The sequence below is a fragment of the Calliphora vicina genome, chromosome 2 (assembly GCF_958450345.1).
Source record: "Calliphora vicina chromosome 2, idCalVici1.1, whole genome shotgun sequence".
NCBI lineage: Eukaryota > Metazoa > Arthropoda > Insecta > Diptera > Calliphoridae > Calliphora > Calliphora vicina.
Genome location: NC_088781.1, coordinates 59002344 through 59025342, shown reverse-complemented (window position 1 = coordinate 59025342; position 22999 = coordinate 59002344). Strand labels below are relative to the sequence as shown.

Genomic DNA, 22999 nt, shown 5'->3' with positions numbered 1-22999 from the left:
AACTGATTTCGATATTAATTTTAATACTTATTAATTAATATGTTTCACATTTTTTAATAGAGTGCTTTTAAATTATTGGTTATGGGCTTAATTTTGCAAGGAAAGAATAAATCATTCAAAAATTATTTCGGAAATCGATCTAAATTCATGAGACTTTTTCTCACATACCTGAAAAGTCAGTTTTTTACTGTCACTATATATCATAGAATTAATAGGTCCTATTTAGCATAGCAGAATGCTACCGGACGCGTCACAGGTTGCGGATAGTGGTTCGCACGTCAGATATGCGGGGTAGCTGCTTTATGCAGTCGCGGACAATCAGCTGTTTCGAGAGTAGAGTCTCAGAGGGATATCGGGTTATACCGATATCCATCTAAATTCTGAGTGTCAATGATACTCGAAATGATATGGCGAGTCATTGAAGCCATTCAAAACCAATAGCTACTGCCGGGTGTATCTGATATGGTACGTCTGCTCTTGCATGAAGCTGCTGGCTATATAAATGTGTTCGGCTGTTCTCAGTGTCTGTCTGGTAGGCTTCGAAAAACCCATGAAAAAACGGACACACGGAACGTAATGATGCTTTTACATCCATCCCGATGGGAACAACTATGTAAAAAGTTCAAAAATTATAAATTGGCACTACATGGCATTAGCGAGCAGATGCAGGAGAACACATGACCAGTGATGGTCTAACCCTTCTGTACTCTGGAACTCTACTCTGGGGCTGACGAAGTTAGCTCAAGTGGTGCAGGATCTTTCTCTCGAAGGAAACTCGTCGAGCTGGCTCGGATCGAATAATAAACAGAAACATCGGAAAGATCAATAAATGATGAATTCTATAGGCAAATTGAAAAGGTTTTAGCTACTTTTAACTCCATACTGGAGTTTGGTGCTGAAAACTTCAGTATGGAAAGTATAATGGGCAGACATGGCTTAGGGCGAATGACGGAAAATGGCTAACTATTAACCGAAATGTATACTACAAATTCTGTCGGCATTGGTGGCAGAACTAAACTTTCCTTCACAAGTTTAATTGGATTTCATCTGACCATATGACCGAAAACCAAATTGATCACATCACTATCAGCCGGAAATGGCGGGGGGTCTCTTTTAGACGCACGTAATAAGACACTCGGAATGAAAGTCATAAGGAAGAACGAAATATCATCAAACTGAAGGATCTCGGCGTTGCTAAGTACTACACCGCAATGCCAAGTTTCCACTGAATATAGCTGTGCGAAACTTGAAAACCTCTTTGTCGACACTGCCCTTCAAATATATAGGCTTCAAAGAGAAGGAACGTAAAGAATGGATGTCTGAGGATCTGTGGAAGAAAGGGAAGCATCAAAGAGTGACATTAACGATGACAAGTCCGATGGATAAAATGAATAAAAAAAATAAAAGAACTGTGCGACTTCAAGTTACATGAGTGAAACCAACATATCACCACGGAATATCTCTCTATTCCCGAAATATGTGAAGCTATTAAAGCAAATCTTCAGGCCAGTACAATATCCCTCCCGAATTGCTGCTGATCGATCCACTGACAAGCTCAGAACTACTGCTACCGCTCAAGGATGGATTTTGGTCTTCCAATTATTTATCAGATTTGCTCTTGGAAGGTGTAATCATAAAGATTTCGTAGAAAGGAGACTTTTCAGAACGTAGTAACTGAAAGGGTATCACTATTTTCAATATGCTGCTAAATGTTATTGTCCAAGTCTTCAAGAGAACAAACTGGTGTCGCCGTGGAAAATCCTCTATTGACCATGTCAACAGTCTCAGAATAATAGTGGAGTAAGATCTATTTATGCTAATGCAACATGAAGAATATTGCATGAAAATTAACTGAAGACCTTGACTATGCTGACGATATTTGTCTCATCACACATTCACATGTTGCACAGTGGGGCAGAATCTAAATTTTTTGGAAAAAAATCTGGCATTTGTAAACGGCTGGTCGGATCGCGATAAAATTTGACGTGGGCGTAGCCAAGGATTCGAGTTTAAATTATTAAAATGAGCCCTTCAAATAATCCAGAGGCGGCGCTATGGAGGCTCAAAGTAGGGTACCTTCGACATATACAATTTTTAAAGACGTGCAATTTTTAAAAGATATTGGGTAACAACTCAACAAATTCCAATACAAACATAAATATGTAAATGCAAATGGAAGTGGAAGTGGATAGGTCACACAGATGATAATGATATTGGCAAGCAGGCAATTGAATGGAACCCCAGGGAAGTAGGCGTGGAGACCGAACTGCTCATACATGAAAGCGGTGGATTTATGTCGAACTAACGAGAGTTCGTAAAAGCTGGATGAAAACTAAAGCCATTGCATACGACAGATCCGAATGTAACGAACTATTTCCGCCCCTATGCTACTTATAGAAGCACCATGCTTTATTATATATGTAGTCAATCAATGCTACAGACACTACAATGTAGCCATCTAAATTAAATTAATCCTTTAACAGACAAGCTATAGATAGTCGTAATATGGGGACAGTAGACTAGAATTGATTCCACTATAGATTAATTTTAATTTACTTTTTAATCTGATAGTGTTCAATAAATTCGTTTTAACCTTTCATATTTTCTAGACCCAATTTTTTTTTCTATTTACTAGCTTTATGAGGTATTCTTGATTTTCCCCTTAAATTCACTTCGTTAACATTGTTGTTTGAAAATCAAAGCAAAAAAGTGCTGTTCACATATTCAAATATAAAATAAATGGTTTATTTATTTCCATCCTAGGGTGCTTTTAAAAAGTTTCTTGTATTTTGTTTATGTTTATTTTATTTTTTACATACAAACTTAGTAACAAAGAACAAACGATATATTCTTTGGTAGTAAGTTCACATGCGATAAATGAATGAATGTTTATGGCCCTACAAATTATGAAAGTGTTCTGCTATTAATTTATCTATCGTTATATGTAGACTTAAATCATGTTCATAAATACATACATATGTATTTCTTTATATGCAAATTACAAAATATTAGGGTGAGCTTAATTTATCATATTACCTTTTTAATATGAGGTTAGAAAAAGCTATAAATTTAAAAAAGAGAGAATCTCTAAAATGATTCAAAGTTGTTGCTAATATAAATATACAGATGTATTATTAGGGGTAAATACAATTTGGCGGGGATGGTTTGAATATAACAGATCCAAACCACGTACATATGTACTAGGGTATTTATGTATTCCCGTATGTACGTGGGAATAGTTTGAATATATTAAAATGGCTGATTTCCAGTAAAGATTTATTCGAGTAAATTTGATCGATTATTCGAATATATTATATACTTTTTATTAAAAATAAAATGTTTAATATCCGTAATAATTTAATTTTCAACAACCAAGTTTTTTTGAAAATACATATATGCTGCATATATTTTTATACGTTTTGTATTGGATTTTTTGATTCTCGCTGCCTAAAGTTTTTCCCTATCATCAAAAAGCCAAGTGCTAAAAAGTGAATTTTTTCAACATTTAAATATTTTGGCCTAAAACTCGAAACTTTTAATAAATTGTGCACTTGGGTTTTAGATGACACTGAATAATTTTAGACCATGAAAGCACTGAAAATCGTGAAAGTCTAATATAAGGACCACCCTAATGCGAACAGTGGGGAAGAATCGAAATTTTTTGGAAATAAATCTGGCATTTATAAAAGTGGCATATTTTTAAATTTAATAAAGATATTGACCTAAAATTTTTTTCAATTTTTTAAAAAAAACTATTTCTTAAACCGTTTCAATTCAAATATTTGTCACATATTGAACTGGTTTCAATTATTTCATAATTAAATCAAGTATTCATTTGCTCAAAAACAAAATTTCTTCATATTTTCTATTGAATTTTGAGTTTTGAATTTGATTATTTTGACAATTGAATATAAAATTTTCGTTATTGGTTGAATTTCAAATACAAATATTATTGTTATATTATTGTTTGTTATTTTTTGTGTTTCAATTACGAAAATTATCTATTCAATAATTTTTGTATTTTAAATTCAACCAATAACGAAAATTTTATATTCAATTGTCAAAATAATCAAATTCAAAACTCAAAATTCAATAGAAAATATGAAGAAATTTTGTTTTTGAGCAAATGAATACTTGATTTAATTATGAAATAATTGAAACCAGTTCAATATGGGATAAATGTTTGAATTGAAATATAATTTTTTCTGTGTATCTAAACAAAAAAAATTAGTTCGGATTAAACGGGGATCAAATTGGTAGTAATATGTGCAATCCTATTAAAATTTTGATACAAATTTTAGTTTTAGAAACTCAATAAATATGTAATATGTAATAAAATCTTTATTTATCAACAGAACTCAACGAAATTTTAAAGGTTTTTTAAATTTATCATTCTAAATAACAAAGTGGAAAAAAACTTGTCAAAAGATCAAAGGGATTCCCGCAATTACAATTAAAAACTAAAATGGTAGTTTTTACAATTTTGCCCATAAGGTCCACATTTCCTACGGGGCTGAGAAAGTAATTTGGAAATAAATAGGGAACATATCAGGGTTTCTAAATCAGCTTTCTGTTTTCTGATCCCAGCTTTGGGATTTTAGAACATGTGGCCCGAATTTGAAATTCTGATAAAAAATAGGTTAATTTCCGAAGGACGTAAGACCGATATATTAGAAAAGTGGAATATAGTTTTTATAAGAAAATGTTCTCCGTAAACATACCTTACATAAAAACATAAAAGTGTTATATGTTCTTAAAGAAAGTTTTTTTTTATTAAAAAAAGGGTTAAGTTCGCACAAAAAACAGAAAAAATTTACTGTTTTTTGAATTGAAAATCGTTTATTTTTGGATTCATAATTGATATTGCTCTAAAATCGTCTGTAGATTATTGGTAATTTAGTTGTCTAACTAACAAAAAAATCGACTCCAAGGTATGGCAAAATTTTAAAATTGAATTATTAGAGATAAATAGCACACCCAATCATTTTTGAAATCGGATGGGAAACAAAAAATGGCACGTGTTTAAAAATTTTACATGTCGAAGGTACCCTAGTTTGAGCTATTTTGTAGGGCCTATTTTATTAACATTAATATGAATACTCCTTGGCTACACCCACGTCAAATTTTATTCCGATCGGACCAGCCGTTTAGAAATGCCAGATTTATTTAAAAAAAATTTCGATTCTGCCCCACTTTGCTGCGTCAAGATAGCAACTGAAAAATTATTAAAGGCGGAAGTTTAATAGAGGGAATTTTATGAGTTTGGAAACGTGGATTTTCGGAATTGGATGGCAATAAAAACAAACAACGTTTTTGGAAAAAAACGCAGTCTACCATCGAATTTATGAATTTTTTTTTTGTCGATGATTTCTAATTCAAGCAAAAATATTGATTTTGTCATTGCGTTTGAAATACATCGAAATATCTGTCGTAGACCTACAAAAGTAAGGCATTACCCACTGCCTGTTCTAAAGTTAAAGGAAACGCTCGAAAGAAAACATTTTCGAAATTCAATGCATTAAGTATATGGGCATTTTATGTCAAGTGAACCAACTTTTGAAATCGATGTCTTCCGATCGGGATGAAATTTGCACCTAGGTTAGTTCTATTGGATAGTAATTCATACACAATTTTTCAACAAAATTTTACATTTTGGCCAAGCATGTTTTGCATGTCTTGAGTTACAAAATATTTATTTTGATAGATATCCCACTCGCAACCCACTAAGCGACCAAAACGTTCTTCAAAGAAGAGACCTAAGCTTTCTGTTGATCAAAAAAATAAAATTGTTGGTTCACTTGACATGAAATCCCCCATATAAATTCGAACGATTTTCTTTTCGAAATTAATTAAAAAATAAACCCACAATTTTTATTTTTTTTTAATAAATTCGTATTTATTCGTTTATTAGTATAAATTCTTAATATTAAATAAATTTATTTTTCCAAGAAAACCACAAAGAACTCAGAAAATTTTGACAATTGCTTGGAAGTATCAGGCTCCTGCGAAAATTCCTCATACCACTGCAATAATTTTGTTTCATTTTGTCTCTCAAATACATTTAAATTATTTGCAAAGTCTTGGAATTTTTGTGAAAATTCTGTAAAATAAACTTTTACAGTGTTTTCAATTTGCGTATAAAATTTTGAAAAACCAAAATCTTGTAAAATCTGTAAGATTTGTGGATCTTGCTCTGTAGCAAATTTCTCAATTACAATACCAAATTTACTAAACATTTGCCAGGTTTCCTTAATTGAAGCTTCAGTTTGTGCTTGATAGGAATGGAAATCATTTAAATAGTTCTGTAAACTATTTTTATAAGCGTTAATGTTGATGGAGTCAACCTGATCGATGTCATTTAACAAGCTGGTAAAAGTGGTTTCACTTTGATGCAATAAATCATTGGCCAAACTCTCCAGCTGATTCAAAGCAAATTTAAAAAGTTGTTCTCGTTTATGTTGTTCAATGCGTTGTGGCAAGGTTGATGGCGTTAAAATACTAGTGGAATCCTGCAAAGAATTGTTAATAGTTTCAGTAGTGATGGCTGTATCTAATGCTGGAGAATGTGGCATAGTGCCACCGTGTGATACCTTAAAGATATTGAATATTAGTATAATATAAGGTACTTAAATAAGAATTCATACCTGTATCCATACAGTTATTGTTAAAATAATTGCAATTAGTTTCATGTTTTATTTTTTAGTTAGGAAAAATATTTGTAATAATTCTTATGCTGCTTTCGATTTATATGTCTTTTTAGAACTGATTGTTAACGTTGTTAGTTTTTAGTTTAAATAGCAAAATATAAATTTCTTATCAATTGATATTCAAGTTTTCTAGAGATACTAAGGTTAAGTAGTTTGAATTTTTTTTATTGATTTTGTGATATTACATTTAGTACTTTTCTACGAAATTTACTTAAAATGATGATATTAGAAATGCATCAACTTCCTGAAAATTGTTAAGAAAAAACAACGTTTCCGGAAATGTACTATCGCCTATATCAAAACATTAACAGGTATTTATATATATGTATGTATATCTAATTAAATTATTATTTTGCCTTCAAACCTTATCAAAATGCTCTTTGAAATTAGATAAATTGTTCCAAGTTGTTATCTATTTCCAACCAAATGTCTACTAACAAGTAAGAGAGCTATATTCGGCTGTGCCGAATCTTATGTTCACCAAATTATACTTTAAAATAAATTCTTTAAATATTTTTAGGGAAACAAAATTAATTTTTTTTTGAAAAAGAATTTATAAGGTTTAAAAAATATTTTTCCCCGATTTTGACCCATTGTAGATCCTACTTACTATAGCCTTATATACATCGTGGAAATGGACTTCGAAATATCTATATACTAGTTGATCGCCCCGGCTTCGCCCGATAGCATTTACTAATGTTAGTTCTTCAAGTTTCTCCAACTCACGCACACCACCCTGTTCTTATTTATTTGCAAATAAAATATCTAAATTTGTACTGCATACTTTAGGGAGCTTTTTTATTACAGTTGACTGGACTCACAAAAAAAAGAATTTCCGAGTTTTACGCGGAATTTTTGATTTTTTTTTCTTTACAAACCATCGAATAAAAAAAAAATCAGCCAAATCGCTCCAGCCGTTCTCACGTGATGACATTACATACATGGACCATTTCATTTTTATATATATAGATTAATGACTTAGTAATCCAGATATAGATCAAAAATAGGCCAAACATCGAGGTTGTTCCGATTTTTTCCTTATATCTCAGCCATTTGTTGGCCGATTTTGTCGATTTTAAATAGCAACCGAAGAATTCCCAATATGTATGTACTAGAGTGTCCCTTAGAATTAAATTTTTGGAAATGTTGAGACGGTACCCCCTGAAAACTTGTGTAATGACATAAAATACCACCAAAAAAATGTTTAGCTTGTTCTAAGAAGGGCAACCCGTGCCGACTTAGCGATTTAGTTTTGAGGTGCATTTACAAGGGGAAAAAATGCATTTTTTTTTACATATTTTGAAATCATCAAAATCGGCCCAAAAATATATAACATTTCGCTATCTTTCCATGAGAAATTTGAAATATTGAAAAATTTGAACTTTGACCTTCACGATTTAAGGGTTAAAGTTTTCAGATTTTAGTAAAACTTTCAGACTATATTTTAAATTGTGCTTTCACGCGAATTCTTTCGTGTATGAAATTCACATAAATTTCTAATATCTTTATTTCTGGACTCTAAGGCCTCTTCAGATATCATTCCAATGGGTAACGAAAACTGTTGAATTATATCCGCCCCATGTAATAATATTTTGTGGAGACTGAACGGCATATAGTACCAAGGATAGAGTTCAACGTATAATTTCGCGGTATCTGCTAAGTAAAGGCGAAAAACTGCAACATTTACTGTGTATCCACTGGACATTGTTCTTAAAATAATTTGCAATCTCTTGATGCTAAGGCTGTTCGACTAAAAAAACGTCTAGCCGTATTTCCGTCATTTGTAGAGCCCATTCCAGGTTTTGGGGCATCGACCAGTAAATGCATTTGAGATTTAATATTTTCTTTTATAATCTATTTTTGATTTTCCACTTTTTCTTTTTCCTCAGCATTACGAGGCTTCCACCTTTTTTAACAAGCTTATATGAAATATGTAAAACACATTCAAAACAACGTATCCAGGCATGTTAAATAGAAATCCCGACCTTATACAAATTTCCATCGCATGAGAGTTTTCCAATTGACTCTAAGTCGTTCATTATACTCGGTGATGCTCCACATATTCCATATGTTTGGGATGATGAGTCTGAAATAGTGCTGAAGACCTTCCCATATATCATAGTTAATAAGAAATTATGATGCACCATACACTCTTCACTTCCAATTTTAATTTTTGTTGGCAGGATTGCAGAAATCTGGTTCTCAACAATTGAAATTTCTTGCTTTATTAGCTCCTTGCTTTCTTTTTCAAAAATAATTTTAATAGGCCTACAGAAACGTGTTGATGAAGGGCGTGGATTTTGCCATAAAAGGACATTATTAGATTTAAGTTGTAAAGGCATCAAACATACTGCGAAAAGATGTTAATCAGAGTTATCGGAATACTATCACATCCCCACTTGTATGTCATAAACATTTCAAGTGGTTTAGTTTGTTCCAGTAAGTCAATTTGAAGTTCTCCCAACCTTTTAACTGTCTTATCGACTAAACCCTGCAAAGAAACTTGTGCTGAAACATCCGAAAATATCATATTACTGGGATAGCACTTTTCTTTCGCAGATTTTACAACATGGTACGTTGGATACTTGCCTGTTTGCATTAACTTATATGTATGTGTGTTTACTATAGTGAGGCAGAAAACTGTTTTTTTAATTTTAGTTGCTCTCGTTGGAGAGGTGGTTAATCTCTTTTGCCAGATTTGTACAAACTAACTTTTGTTGCTAAAACTAATTCCTCACACGACTTAGATTTTACAATCGAAGAAACATTTAAAAGTTGGGTCCTCTTACTTTTTTCAGCAAACTCCGTTTTTGGTATATGAGTAACTGAGGTGGAGGGACCAGCAACTTCAGAATCCTTTTCATCGATATTAAAACTAAGGCACCATTAAGCCACTTTTCATATTTAACTTCAAAATCTCTTCTTTTCCTACACACATTTTTCCATTTCTCTCCAAGGTCATGAAGAAATTTATGTACATTTTGCTTTACTTTTTTGTACTTCTCATTAACTATGTTCAATAACTAAAAGTTGTTACTAGTTAGTAACAATTGTTACTGGAAAAGCGTTCATTAAATCAAAAACTTGTAAGTAGAGAAAAAATCAAGAGCGTATAAATTTTAGAGAGTGTTCTCTCGTTGCAAACTATTACAAGTTACAAGTTATACAATAGTTAGCAGCTTATATTTTATATGTTTTGTGTTATTGTTTATTTATTTAAAATTTTATTTTTCTGGTGCAAAAATGTCAAAACAAAAGAATTTTCAATAAAATTGAAGAAAATGTGAGTATTTATACATTTTAAAAGAAATAAAATAAGGAAATTGTGTGTATAAAACAATTGTTACTGGAAAAGCGTTCATTTACTTTTTACTATTTTTGAGAATTTAAGAGAGTAATTTTGTAAATTTTGAATTTATTCTCTCGTTGCAAGTATTTACTGGGAAAGTAAATGAACAGACCTATTATTGCCTTCTTCTGTAAATCCAATTTTTCTCATAACATACTCAATAACGGCACCCGATTTATTTTTGTTGTCTTGAGCGTTTATCCAAACAGTGAACCGTTCTTGTCTTAAAATTGACATTTCGACTAAAAACAAAACCCGCAAAACCCAGATTGGACATTTGGTCTACTATGCAGCGTTATCGGTCCATTTTTCTTTTAGAACGTCTTTAGCCAGTCCATCACTGTCAAATTCGCGTGCTATAGGTCGATGGCTTCCAACTACTTTTGGCCCGTATTGAATGATATGGACAACAATAGGACGGCGCTAAGTGCCACATAGTTCATGACATATTAGACATTAAGCACGAGCGATTTGCTAAATTCAATGATGCAGAGTAGGGTGACCAGATCTCATATGGGGGCGAAAAAATGTCGGAATCTTGTTCGTCAGGACCAAACAAACGATTCCCCTTTCCAGATATTGAGATAGCCGAAAACTAATTTTTGACCATCAACAGTTATTATTGTGCAAATTTTTGGTTTCGACCCTATATAGAAAATTGGTAACGGTATTTACGATTATATCGGTAACGGTATTTTAGCTGTAACGGTAATTGCAGTTATTTCGGTAACGGTAGCCAGCCTTAAATGAAACACTGTCTCTTGTTGATTTCAGGATCTAAATTAATTCAAAGGATACAAAATACCTAAACCCAGAGAAAACAAGTAAGAAAGTATGGTCGGTCAAGCCCGACCATATAATACCCTACACCAAGTAAATGAGTAAAAATATTTTTCTTTTAAAATTTCAATAATTTATATTTTTGAGTGATTTTTCGAAGGGGCCTTATATGGGAGCTATGATCAATTATGGACCGATCACCATCAAATTAGGTCGTGTGATTTATGTCTATACGAAAGTTATTTATGCTGAATTTTGTGTGTATACAAACATTTTTAAGTGATTTATGCACGTTAAAGTGATTTTCGGAAGCGGGTCTATATGGGAGCTATGACTAATTATGGACCGATCGTAACAAAATTTGGTGACATGAATTTTGTATATATAAAACTTATTTGGAGCGAAATTTGTGTAGATACATAGATAAAATAAACATTTATGACCGATAAAGTCCAATTTCGAGGGGACATTTGTATGAGGGCTAGGTGAAATAATGGACCGATTTCAGCCAGTTTCAATAGGCTTGGTCCTTGGGCCGAAAAAGTAATATGTGCCAAATTTGATCGAAATATCTTCAAAATTGCGACCTGTACTCTGCGCACAAGGTTTACATGGACAGCCAGCCAACCAGACGGACGGACGGACGGACATCGTTTAATCGACTCAGAAAGTGATTCTAAGTCGATCGGTATACTTTAAGGTGGGTGTTAGACTAATATTTTTGGGCGTTACAAACATCTGCACAAACGCATAATACCCTCCCCACTATGGTGGTGTAGGGTATAAAAATACATTTGAACCATTTAAAACTTTTTAATTTTTTTTTATCAATTTTATGATCATTAATTATACCCTACACCACCATAGTGGGGAGGGTATTATGCGTTTGTGCAGATGTTTGTAACGCCCAAAAATATTAGTCTAACACCCATCTTAAAGTATACCGATCGACTTAGAATCACTTTCTGAGTCGATTAAACGATGTCCGTCCGTCCGTCCGTCCGTCTGGTTGGCTGGCTGGCTGGCTGGCTGGCTGGCTGTCCATGTAAACCTTGTGCGCAGAGTACAGGTCGCAATTTTGAAGATATTTCGATCAAATTTGGTATATATTACTTTTTCGGCCCAAGGACCAAGTCTATTGAAACTGGCTGAAATCGGTCCATTATTTCACCTAGCCCCCATACAAAGTCCCCTCGAAATTGGACTTTATCGGTCATAAATGTTTAATTTATCTATGTATCTACACAAATTTCGCTCTAAATAAGTTTTATACATAAAAAATTCATGTCACCAAATTTTGTTACGATCGGTCCATAGTCATAGCTCCCATATAGACCCGCTTCCGAAAATCACTTTAACGTGCATAAATCGCTTAAAAATGTTGGTATACACACCAAATTCAACATAGTTAAATTTAATATAGACATAAATCACACGACCTAATTTCAAGGTGATCGGTCCATAATTGGTCATAGCTCCCATATAAGGCCCACTTCCGAAAATCACTCATGAATATAAATTATTGATATTTTAAAAGAAAAATATTTTTACTCATTTACTTGGTGTAGGGTATTATATGGTCGGGCTTGACCGACCATACTTTCTTACTTGTTACACAGTGCAACAGTGAAAAAAACACACGATCATGACTGTATAGGTTCGACTCTACTACCAAAGGGTAGTAAAACCCTATACTCAGTTTGTCCATTTTGGTGACCGATTTATTTTTATGGTCCCCCAAACTTTCTGAAAATCAGTGGGGCCTCTAAAAAAGGTGTCATCAGTTTTTGGTTAACAGCTAATTCAAGTCCGCAAAATAAATTTTGTTAATTTTTTTTCCAAAAAAGTGCACGAAAAAGCTATTTTTTGGAAAAAAATTTTAACAAAATTTATTTGGCGGACTCTTAGCTATATTATTGCCATATAAAGTTAAGCCGTATCACAAAGTCTGAATTGGCTGTTAACCAAAAACTGATGACACCTTTTTTAGAGGCCCCACAGATTTTCAGAAACTTTGGGGGCCATTAAAAAAAAAGCGGTCGCCAAAATGGACAAACTGAGTATAGGGTTTTACTACCCTTTGGTAGTAGAGTCGAACCTATGCTGTCATGATCTTGTGTTTTTCCAAAAGTCTTCATTTGTTGCATAGTGTTATTTATATATATGTATATGATTGTTGCCACAAAAATATACTTAATTACTATTATAAATTATATGTTTGCTAATGGTAACTTAAACATATTATGGTTTCCGCAAGAATATAAATAATTAAATAAAATAATTTAAACAATTTTGAAATGGTGTATAATTGTTTGCAATTCATACCTATAACCAACCTTAACAAATGATTCCCAATCATGTGACAAGGTTAAATATTCTTAAAACAGTTCGATTATATAAACTTATATGAATTATGTAGTTCATACAAAGTACAATATAACTATTATAAGATTTTCTTTTATTTCAATTCCAAAATCAAGGACATTCAACTTGTATTATGAAAATCTTACGTGTTCTTTCATCTTAAAAGAAAAGCATGACGTCATACATTTTTAATTAACTTTCATATAAAGATTCGTAGCTGAAACAAAATGTTATTATTTAACTCTGAATTACAAACAAACTCAACTCTTCAATTAACGAACTATTTTTATAAGAAATATGATGATACTGCGCTGTTTGCATTTATTTTTGTACTTACAGTCAGCCAGCCAACTTGTTGCTTGAAATCTTGTTACTACATCTTAAATTGTGTTGCATTTGCTTTTGGCAACATGTGGAAAATTACAAAAGACTTGGATGTTGGGTGGAGCAAGAGATTGTTGATGGCACAAGAAAAGCATAAAAGTCAAATGGAAATATAATTTTATGATATGCATATTAATTGCTTGCGTTTTTGCAAATAATATAAAAGAATATATGTATATATATATTTCGTTTAAATTTACTTAGAAGACTACAATATAAAAGCATACTAAAAGTCTTGTATGAATTCATATTATATTCTTGCAAGTTGCAATATACGTATTTTAATAGACTTTCAAGAAATTACAAAGACTACGAAAATTCTGTTGCAATAAACTAATTAATTTCAGAGTTCACAGAAAACATGCTTACATAAGTAAATATGTAATAACTTTTTGAAGGTAGTTTTTCTTATAATTTTTAGCGAAATAGATATGTATAGTATATTTACTTGCAGAATTAAATCAGAAAATCTAATGAGAAATATACAAACATTCGCAACACAAATGCTCGAAATGGCCCTTAAAATTTTACTATCTTGATTTTTTAAGTATTCCTGGAAGTTCGTATATAAAAGTTGGTAAAAGATTTAGATTCATATAAAACTTGTTTGTGACCAATTTCATCACGATATTGGTTGTTATAAGACAATTTTGAATGTTCAAATCATTTTCTGAGGGGAGCCTTGTATGGTGACTAGGGACAAATGTTGTCGGTTTTTCGCCGTACTTTACAGTATAATTTCAGAGTACTAAGAATTATCGCGTAATCAACATATTTATTGCTGCTCAAACAGTATTTCTTGAAACAAGGACCTAAATTGCCCAATTTTCATAACAAACAAATCTTATCCCCACCATAAGTAATCAGTGGATAAAATAACTATTTCTAAAGGACAGTACAAAATAAATCTTCAATGTTGCTACCCTCTAGATCACTTTGAGACACTAAAGTAACAATTGACTTTACGCAAAATTACCTGGGATATATAATGTGCTCGTCAGTAATATTATATGAGGAGCCGCAGAACTAAAGGTACTTTTTCACATTTTTTGACAAATTGGTTTTTTGGTATTTTTATAATATTTGGGTTGAAATCTTCGCAAACCCATATATAATAGCAACAAAATGAGATATCAATCATAAAAATCGATTGATTTTGAAAACATTTTTCCCATGCTATGTACACATTTTCATATACAGAGTTATAATAACAAATTGAAGCAAAAACAAGTAAGAAAGTATGGTCGGTCAATACCCTACACCAAGTAAATGAGCAAAAACATTTTTCTTTTAAAATATCAATAATTCATATTCGTGAGTGATTTTCGGAAGTGGGCCTTATATGGGAGCTATGACCAATTATGGACCGATCACCATGAAATTAGGTCGTGTGATTTATGTCTATATGAAAGTTATTTATGTTGAATTTTGTGTATATACCAACATTTTTAAGAGATTTATGCACGTTAAAGTGATTTTCGGAAGCGGGTCTATATGGGAGCTATGATTAATTATGGACCGATCGTAACAAAATTTGGTGACATGCATTTTGTATATATAGCCAGCCAGGCATTTTTCGAAAAATGTCCCAAAATTACCCCAGTTTTTAACGACTTCATATAAATCGCAATTCTAAAGGCCCCTAAAGAGCTAGGAAGCTAAATTTGGATGGCATGAGATTGTAGCTTTCTAACAAAGTATAACTTAAGTAGCTAGCATAAATAGTACCCGATATATATGCGGGTATATGGGACATTTTTCGAAAAATGTCCCAAAATTACCCAAGTTTTTAACGACTTCATATAAATCGCCAGCCAGACGGGCGGACATCGTTTAATTGACTCAGAAAGTGATTCTGATTCGGTATACTTTAAGGTGGGTGTTAAACCAATATTTTTCGTCGTTACAAACATCTGCACAAATGCATTATACCCTCCCCACTATGGTGTTGTAGGGTAAAAATATATTTTTTAAGTGAAAATAGCTATTTTTTCATATTTTTTTCGATTTTTCATTTTTTTTTAAACAAAATAATTTGCTATTTTCATGTAAAAAATATATTTTTTGCTTCAATTTGTTATTATAACTCCGAAATTACTGAGCCGATTGAAACTCAATATATGAACGTAAAGGTTATATAAATCTAAATTTTCCTATCATAAATTATGTGGAGAAACATCTAAACCAAATTCACAATTTTACAAAAAAAAATTTAAAAAAAAAATCTAGACATAGAATTAAAAAATTTTATCATTTTTGTACTTATAGGTAACCATGATGCATCATAGTCAATTTGAAAATTTATTACAGGTTTGTAAAAGAAATTGTATGGAAATTTTGTTTTATAAACTACTAGCTGATCCGGTGCGCTTCGCCACCTCAATTAGAAGAATTAAATAGTAATATTAAGAGTCACTTTGTGAATCTAATTGTAAATGTTTAATTTCATATTTCTGGGTCCATTATTATAGAAAATGCAAAAGAAAGTTACCACTAAAGTTATCTTTTGTGGATTCAAATTCATTCAGAATCATGTGTGCCTAATTTTAAATTTTTAGGTTTATTATTATAAAATATTCAAAAGTACCATTGCAATAAACAAATAGTACCATTTATTATCACTTTTGAATTCGCATTCACTAAACCATAAGCCGTCATGTTTGAATTTTAAATGTGTATAGCATTTCCTATACTATCAACTAATTTTGTTTCTACAACACTTAATATATAATAAATTATTACAAAACCGAAACCTATCAGTTTTGAAATTCTTCGGTTTTTTTCGATTATTATAGAAAATTCAAAAAAGTACCCATGAGAATAAAGAAAAATTACCTTGAATATTCACTCACTTGGGACCATATACGCCTAATTTCATATTTCTATGTCCATTGTTACAGAAAATTCAAAAAGTACCATTTGAATATAGAAAAAGGACGAAAAAGCCTCCTATTGTGTTTTCCCACTCACTCGGGTCCATATAAGCTTAATTTCATATCTTTAGGTTCATTGGTGAAGAAATTACTAAAAGTACCATTCGAATAAAGAAAATGTACTAAAAAGTATTCCCCTAGAATTCTCACTCACTTAGGACCATATATATTTAATTTCATATTTTTATGGCCATTATTACAAAAAATTAAAAAGTACCAAAAAGCAGCCACTTGTGCATTCCCACTCACTCGGGTTCATATAAGCTTTATTTCATGTTTCTAGGTTCATTGGTGAAGAAATTACTAAAAGTAATTCAAATAAAGAAAAAGTACTAAAAAGTTTCCACCTAGAATTTTCACTGACTTAGGACCATGTATGCTTAATTTCATGTTTCTAAGTCTATTGTTATAGAAAATTAAAAAAAGTACCATTCAAATAAAGAAAAAGTACCATGAAGTATCCGCTTGAATTTTCACTGACTTAGGACCATGTATGCTTAATTTCATATTTCTAGGTCCATTAGTACAGAAAATTCAAAAAGTACCAAAAGTCTTCCCCTAAAATTCTCACTCACTTAGGACCATATATGCTGAATTTCATGTTTCTAAGTTCATTGTTATAGAAAATTCAAAAAATACCATTACCAGTACCATTCTTACATTTTGGTACCTAAATATTATCCCGTATTCCATCTGTGTTAATATGCTTTAAAAAAAGTTTTAAAAAAGTGCCAAACTGTTTACCCGGATTTGGCACTCGAGTTCCAAATAACACCCTGTTAGTTAATTTTTGTATGAATCCAGGAACCAATGTTAAACAAATTATCAAAATTGGCTTAATAATTTCAAATAAAATGTATTTTTCCGATTTTATCCCCTTTTTGTTACTTTTTTATCCCCATTGCGGTGATAAAATTTTATTCAAATAAATTTCTGTATCGTGGTGGGAGCTCATAATAAAATATTCGTATGTCTATATCAAATTATAGAAAAACATATTTTATGAAAAAGTACCAAAAATAAACACAATTTTTATCCCTTAAGGGTTCGAATTTCCAAAAAGTGACAAACTTATATTTTTTATTTTTTGATAAGTAAAGAATACGATATAAAATTTGTTTCTATGTTTATTGGTTTAAAAAAAGTACCAAAATACGAAACACCTGTCATCTTATTTTTTTAATTGGAGTAACATACAATTTTAAGTTTTTTTGTATCTTTATTAGTTTTGAAGATATAAGGTTACGGAATTTACCCGTTTTTACGCTTTTTTAAACCCTTAATGTTCGAATTTCCAAAGATCCCTTCTTATCGGATCGTTTTGGGGAGGGAGGAACCCACAGTTAAAATTTCATGATTCTAGCTTCAGTCGTTTGGGCTGTCCGATGATGAATCAGTCAGTCATTCAATCGGTCAGTCAGTAACGTTACTCTTTTACATATATAGATTTAAAGAATTAACAAGTAAGAGAGCTATATGTGCTGAATCTTATATACCTTTCACCAATTTATACTTCAAAATAAAAATTGGAAAACAATTTTTCGAATTGTTTTTTTAAATTTTAAAATTTTTTTTTGTTTTTTTAATATTTAGCGAAAAAAATCATATGGTGAAAAAAATGCTGGTTAAAAAATATGTTTTCTAATATTTTTAATCCAGATATAGGTCAGAAATAGGTTAAAAATCGATTATATATCTCAATGGTTATATATCTCAACCATTTGTGGACCGATTTTATCGATTTTAAATAGCAACCGAGACGGAAGAATTCCGGAGATATTGATATATGAATCGTGTATGTAAGTTACTTGGGGGCTTCGGAAAGTTGATTTCAACAGACAGACGGACATGGCTTAATCGACTCCGCTATCTATAAGGATCCAGAATATATATACTTTATAGGGACGGAAAATTATAAATAATGGGGTATATTTTTCCAAAAAAAAATATTTTTTTTTGCAATTTGGTCTGGCACTGTATTGCAATTCTTTATTGTAAAACTATTTAAATTTGATTATGAAAACTATTTTCTCAATCTATACTCTTTTTATTGATGCATAATTTTGGTTTTATTATTGAACTTGAATTTTGATTAAAGTAATTTCCTTCTACGTAAATTGTTTACGTGACAAAAGCCATATTTGTGAAATGTATTGGCACAAAGTAAATAATTTATTGCTTTTTGTTTTGTCATTCGATACCAATGACAATGAATTTGTAGAAAAGTTAAGGTAAAATTTTATAAAGAAATATAAAGGTTAGTAATAGATATTGCAAATAAGTGAAAATGCAATAAAAAATTATTAAGTGAATCTTAGTTATGCAGTTAATGCGTTTTTATACACACCACCAAAAGGATGGGGGGGAGGGATGTATTGAGTTTGTCATTCCAGTGCCACAAAAATTCTATGGCGTTTTAGATATGTCCATTCGTCTGACTGTCTGTTGAAGGCACAATAGGGCCTTCATTTAAGGACTTAGTGGGATGAAATATTCTTTGTTGATTAGAAATGTTTGGTATTGAAAATGGGCAAAATATGTCTAGAGTTATGGAGCAAAATGTTATCGGAACGAAAAATAATAATCAAGCATTGTTTTAAACATTTTCTACAGCAAAAATATAAATTTCCTACAGTTATTGAAATTAGTATTATCTCCTTTTTTTAAAGATAAATATTAGTTCATAATCTAACTAAACTTTGAATTTATAAAAACCACAACAAACTTAACATTTCTACAATCCTTATAAGTAAAACCCACTTACTAAATACGTTTATTTATAATGATCACAACCTAATCACAATGTAACTTCAACTTCCTTGGTGTCAAGGAGATTAAAACACCCACAATTATCTCAAATAATCTCCGAAAACCCACAACACAACTTACAAGTAACTTTTAAAGGTGAGATAGTTAAATGTTTAAACATTGAAACACAGAAATGACGAAAAAAAAGAAACAACTTACTTGTCATCTGGTGCAATAATACACTTAACAAAATCCTCTAAGTAATCATTAGCATCATCGTTATCACTTCTGGCAGCAGCTGCAGCTGATGAAGTAACTTTTTTATTTGCAACTTTTGATTTCATTAAAACTTTACAGAGTTTCATTGTGTAAATAATATTGCACTCAAGCCAAAAGAGCTTATTTAAGTTTAAAGTTCTTTCAATGGAAACCTTGGTTTTGCAAAATGCATTTCTATAACTATTATTATATTAAATTCTCAGTTTTATATTTTTAGATATTCAAATTACAATTATCAAATCAACAACTTGCTCAAACAAATAAAGTTTATTTTATCAAAACTTTAATTAACTTATATCCTTAAAAACAAACAGACTGAACCGGAAATTGTTTATTATTTTACAAATTTAAGTTTTCAAATGTTGTCAACAACATCATTTTTGCAACGTAAAACTACAATGAACTAAACAAATGAATGGATTTGTATTTTAATGAAACTATGATGATGATGTTTGTGTGAGTAAGTGGTAATGTGTGTGAGACTTTGTGTATTTAGTTTTTAAAGGTTGCATTGATAGGGTTTTCCATTAAAGATCCCAATTTCTTAAAAAAAAACCTACCAACAGCAAGTAACAAAGCATAATTGCAGAAGAGGCTGATATTAACATCGGAACTTGAATTGAGTATAAAGAAGAAGTGGAAGTCAGTACCTGGAAGTCAAAATCATGGAACTAAAATTTAATGAACTTCAAGAAACTTCTAAAGCCAACAACGAGAAACTTCTTTCTGAAGTTCAAGAAACTTCAAGAGCCAACAACTGCCAAGACTGAAGTAAAAGAAGTCAAGGAAGATTTCTAAGAAATTTGTAGAACCACAAATGAGAAACTTCAGGAAATTTCGGAAGTTATAGAGTGGATATACTTGAAATACAAGTCTCTAAATTTTATAAAGCAGGTGTCCGAGAGCGGACACCTGCAAAAACAATCCCAAGATGTTGATAATAAACCTTCCGTTATTAAATCATTTGAAGATTGAAGTATTTGTGAATGAACCTGATGTAAAACTTGCGGTTTATGCCAAACGGAAGTCAACATTTGCGGAAACCAGTAATTCGTGTTAGCACAAGAAAAATAGCAATAAATTTCTAAGTCGCAAATATGCAGGGTGCGAAATATCGAAGTTATCGCTGAAAATGAGAGAAATTTGGACAAGAAATATAGTCCATGATTTAAAAAAGGTTTTGGAGGCGTTTAATAAGAAACAAAGTAAAGCCAAACTTAAATGTTATAAATGCGGTAAAGCCGTTCATATTCAGCGAAACTGTCGAGCACCAAGAAAACTAAGCAAATCTGCTGAGCCTCCACGAAATAGCCATATCCGTAATGCAGTAGAAAAATAGCAATCTTACTGCTTGTGGGTACATCAATGGTCAGAAACACGTTTTTACTATAGACACAGGAGCATCACAGTCCATCTTCAGGCCATATTTAGTCAGGTAAGTCTGCGCACAGCTACTGGGGAGCCAGCCACTGTCTATAGCAAAGTAAGTTTGAAATTAACCATTGCCAATATATGAGTCTATCATGTATTTATTGTTGCCGAAATTTTGGACGAAGTAATCATTGGTTAGTAGAGTGTCCCAAAAATTTTTTTTTTTGGAATTTCGGAACCCATTCCCTCTAATTTTTTTATATATATAAAACTATAGTTAAATATGAAATTTTGTCTTTCTATCATGATTGTAACCCGTGCCGACTTGCGATTTAGTTTTGTGGTGCATTTACAAGGGGAAAAAATGCATTTTTTCAGTTTTTATCAAAATTTTGCCATTATGATTTCTGTTATGATTTTTAAGTAAAAGCTATTCAGAATATTATAGTCCATGTAATTTTAAATATAGTCTGAAAGGTTTACTAAAATCGGAAAACGTCAACCTTTAAATCGAGAAGGTCAAAGGTCAAATTTTTCAATATTTGGAATTTCTCATGGAAAAATAACGAAATGTTATATATTTTTGGTCCCATTTTGATGAAACTCAAGAAAAGTATAACATGATGTCTAGTATTTATAATAATAGCACAAAAATTAAAATTAACCCTTAATAGCAAAAAATTGCACAAAACTAAATCGCAAGTCGGCACGGGTTACAATCATGATGAAAGACAAAATTTCATATTTAACTATAGTTTTATATATATAAACAAATTAGAGGGTATGCGTTCCTAAATTCCAAAAAGAAATTTTTTTGGGACACTCTATTGGTTAGTCACTGCATTAATCTGCATAAGGAATTGGAAGTTATGATTTGGCGAAATGTGGAAATACCCCTTGACGTCGGATATGGAAGCAAGATTCAAGTAAGAAAGCAGTTACTGTCGCCCATCAGAAACTACCACCACAATCCGAAACTTTAGTGTGACCCCGTATGGAGGGAGATTGTGAGAACAAGAGCTTGAGCATGGTAGAACCATTGGAAAAAAAGCGATCTTATAACAGCAAAAGCCCTCGTTAGAATAATGCAACATAAGAATAGTTCCTGTAAGACTGATCAACCTGTCCAGATATGAAAAAAGCGTTTGGCCGGAGCCCGCCAATAAGTCCACCAAAGAACACGAGCTACTAGCGGAATATGTGGGGAAATGGGTAGAAGGACCAAGCAGAAACATATCTCCGTCTTCGCATTAAAGTGTCAAAGCCAAGGTAGAACGGCAGATGTAAAACATGAAATAAATACTGACGAAGCGAGGCCTATAAAGTAGGCGCCCAGAAGTATTCCTCTAGCAAAACGAAGAGAAGGAGTTGTTAAACGAAAAGAAGCGGATCGGTATAATCGGACCATCTTCAATTCCTTGGAGCTCGCCTGTTGTTTTAGTTAACAAGAAAGACGGCAGCACTTGATTTTACCGTCGATTATAGAAAGCTGTAAGACCTAACCAAGAAAGACAGCTACCAGCTACCAAGAATTGACGACACCCTGGACACACTAGCTGGAACAAAATGATTCTCCATATTGGACTTGCAAAGTGGTTACTGCCACGTAGAGATTTCGGACAAAGACAATGAGAAATCCGCCTTTTGTGCGAGCGATGAGTTATGGAAATTTAATGTGATGTCATTTCGATTCTGCAATGCTCCAGCCACATTCGAACTTTTAATGGAACAGGTTTTGAAAGGACTACCTTGATGACATAATTGTCATGGAGAAATCTTTTGATGAAACTTTTGATTAATCGTACTCTGGAGAAATATTTAAGAAAAGTGGTCAGTACACATCAAAAGGACTGCGGTGAACACATACCAAAACTTCTGCTGGCATACAGATCAGCTGTTCAGGACTCCTCTCTAACACCTGTTAAAATTGTCTTTGGAACTGAACTGAAATTGCCTGGCGATTTAGAATTTGGATTTAGAATTAACCCCTCAGCAATAAATGAAGACAATGAAAACTCTACCCAGGATCAAGAGGACTTTAACGAACTCCATGAATTCAACAACAAAATGAAATCCAGATACGA

The 22999-nt window shown here is 31.9% G+C and overlaps 1 protein-coding gene across 1 annotated transcript in view; it reads right to left on the bottom strand.

Moving 5' to 3' along the window:
• The window catches only part of LOC135951975 (cytadherence high molecular weight protein 2), a 97641-nt gene that overhangs the window by 25896 nt on the left and 48746 nt on the right, over positions 1–22999 (bottom strand). The window lies entirely within an intron of this gene.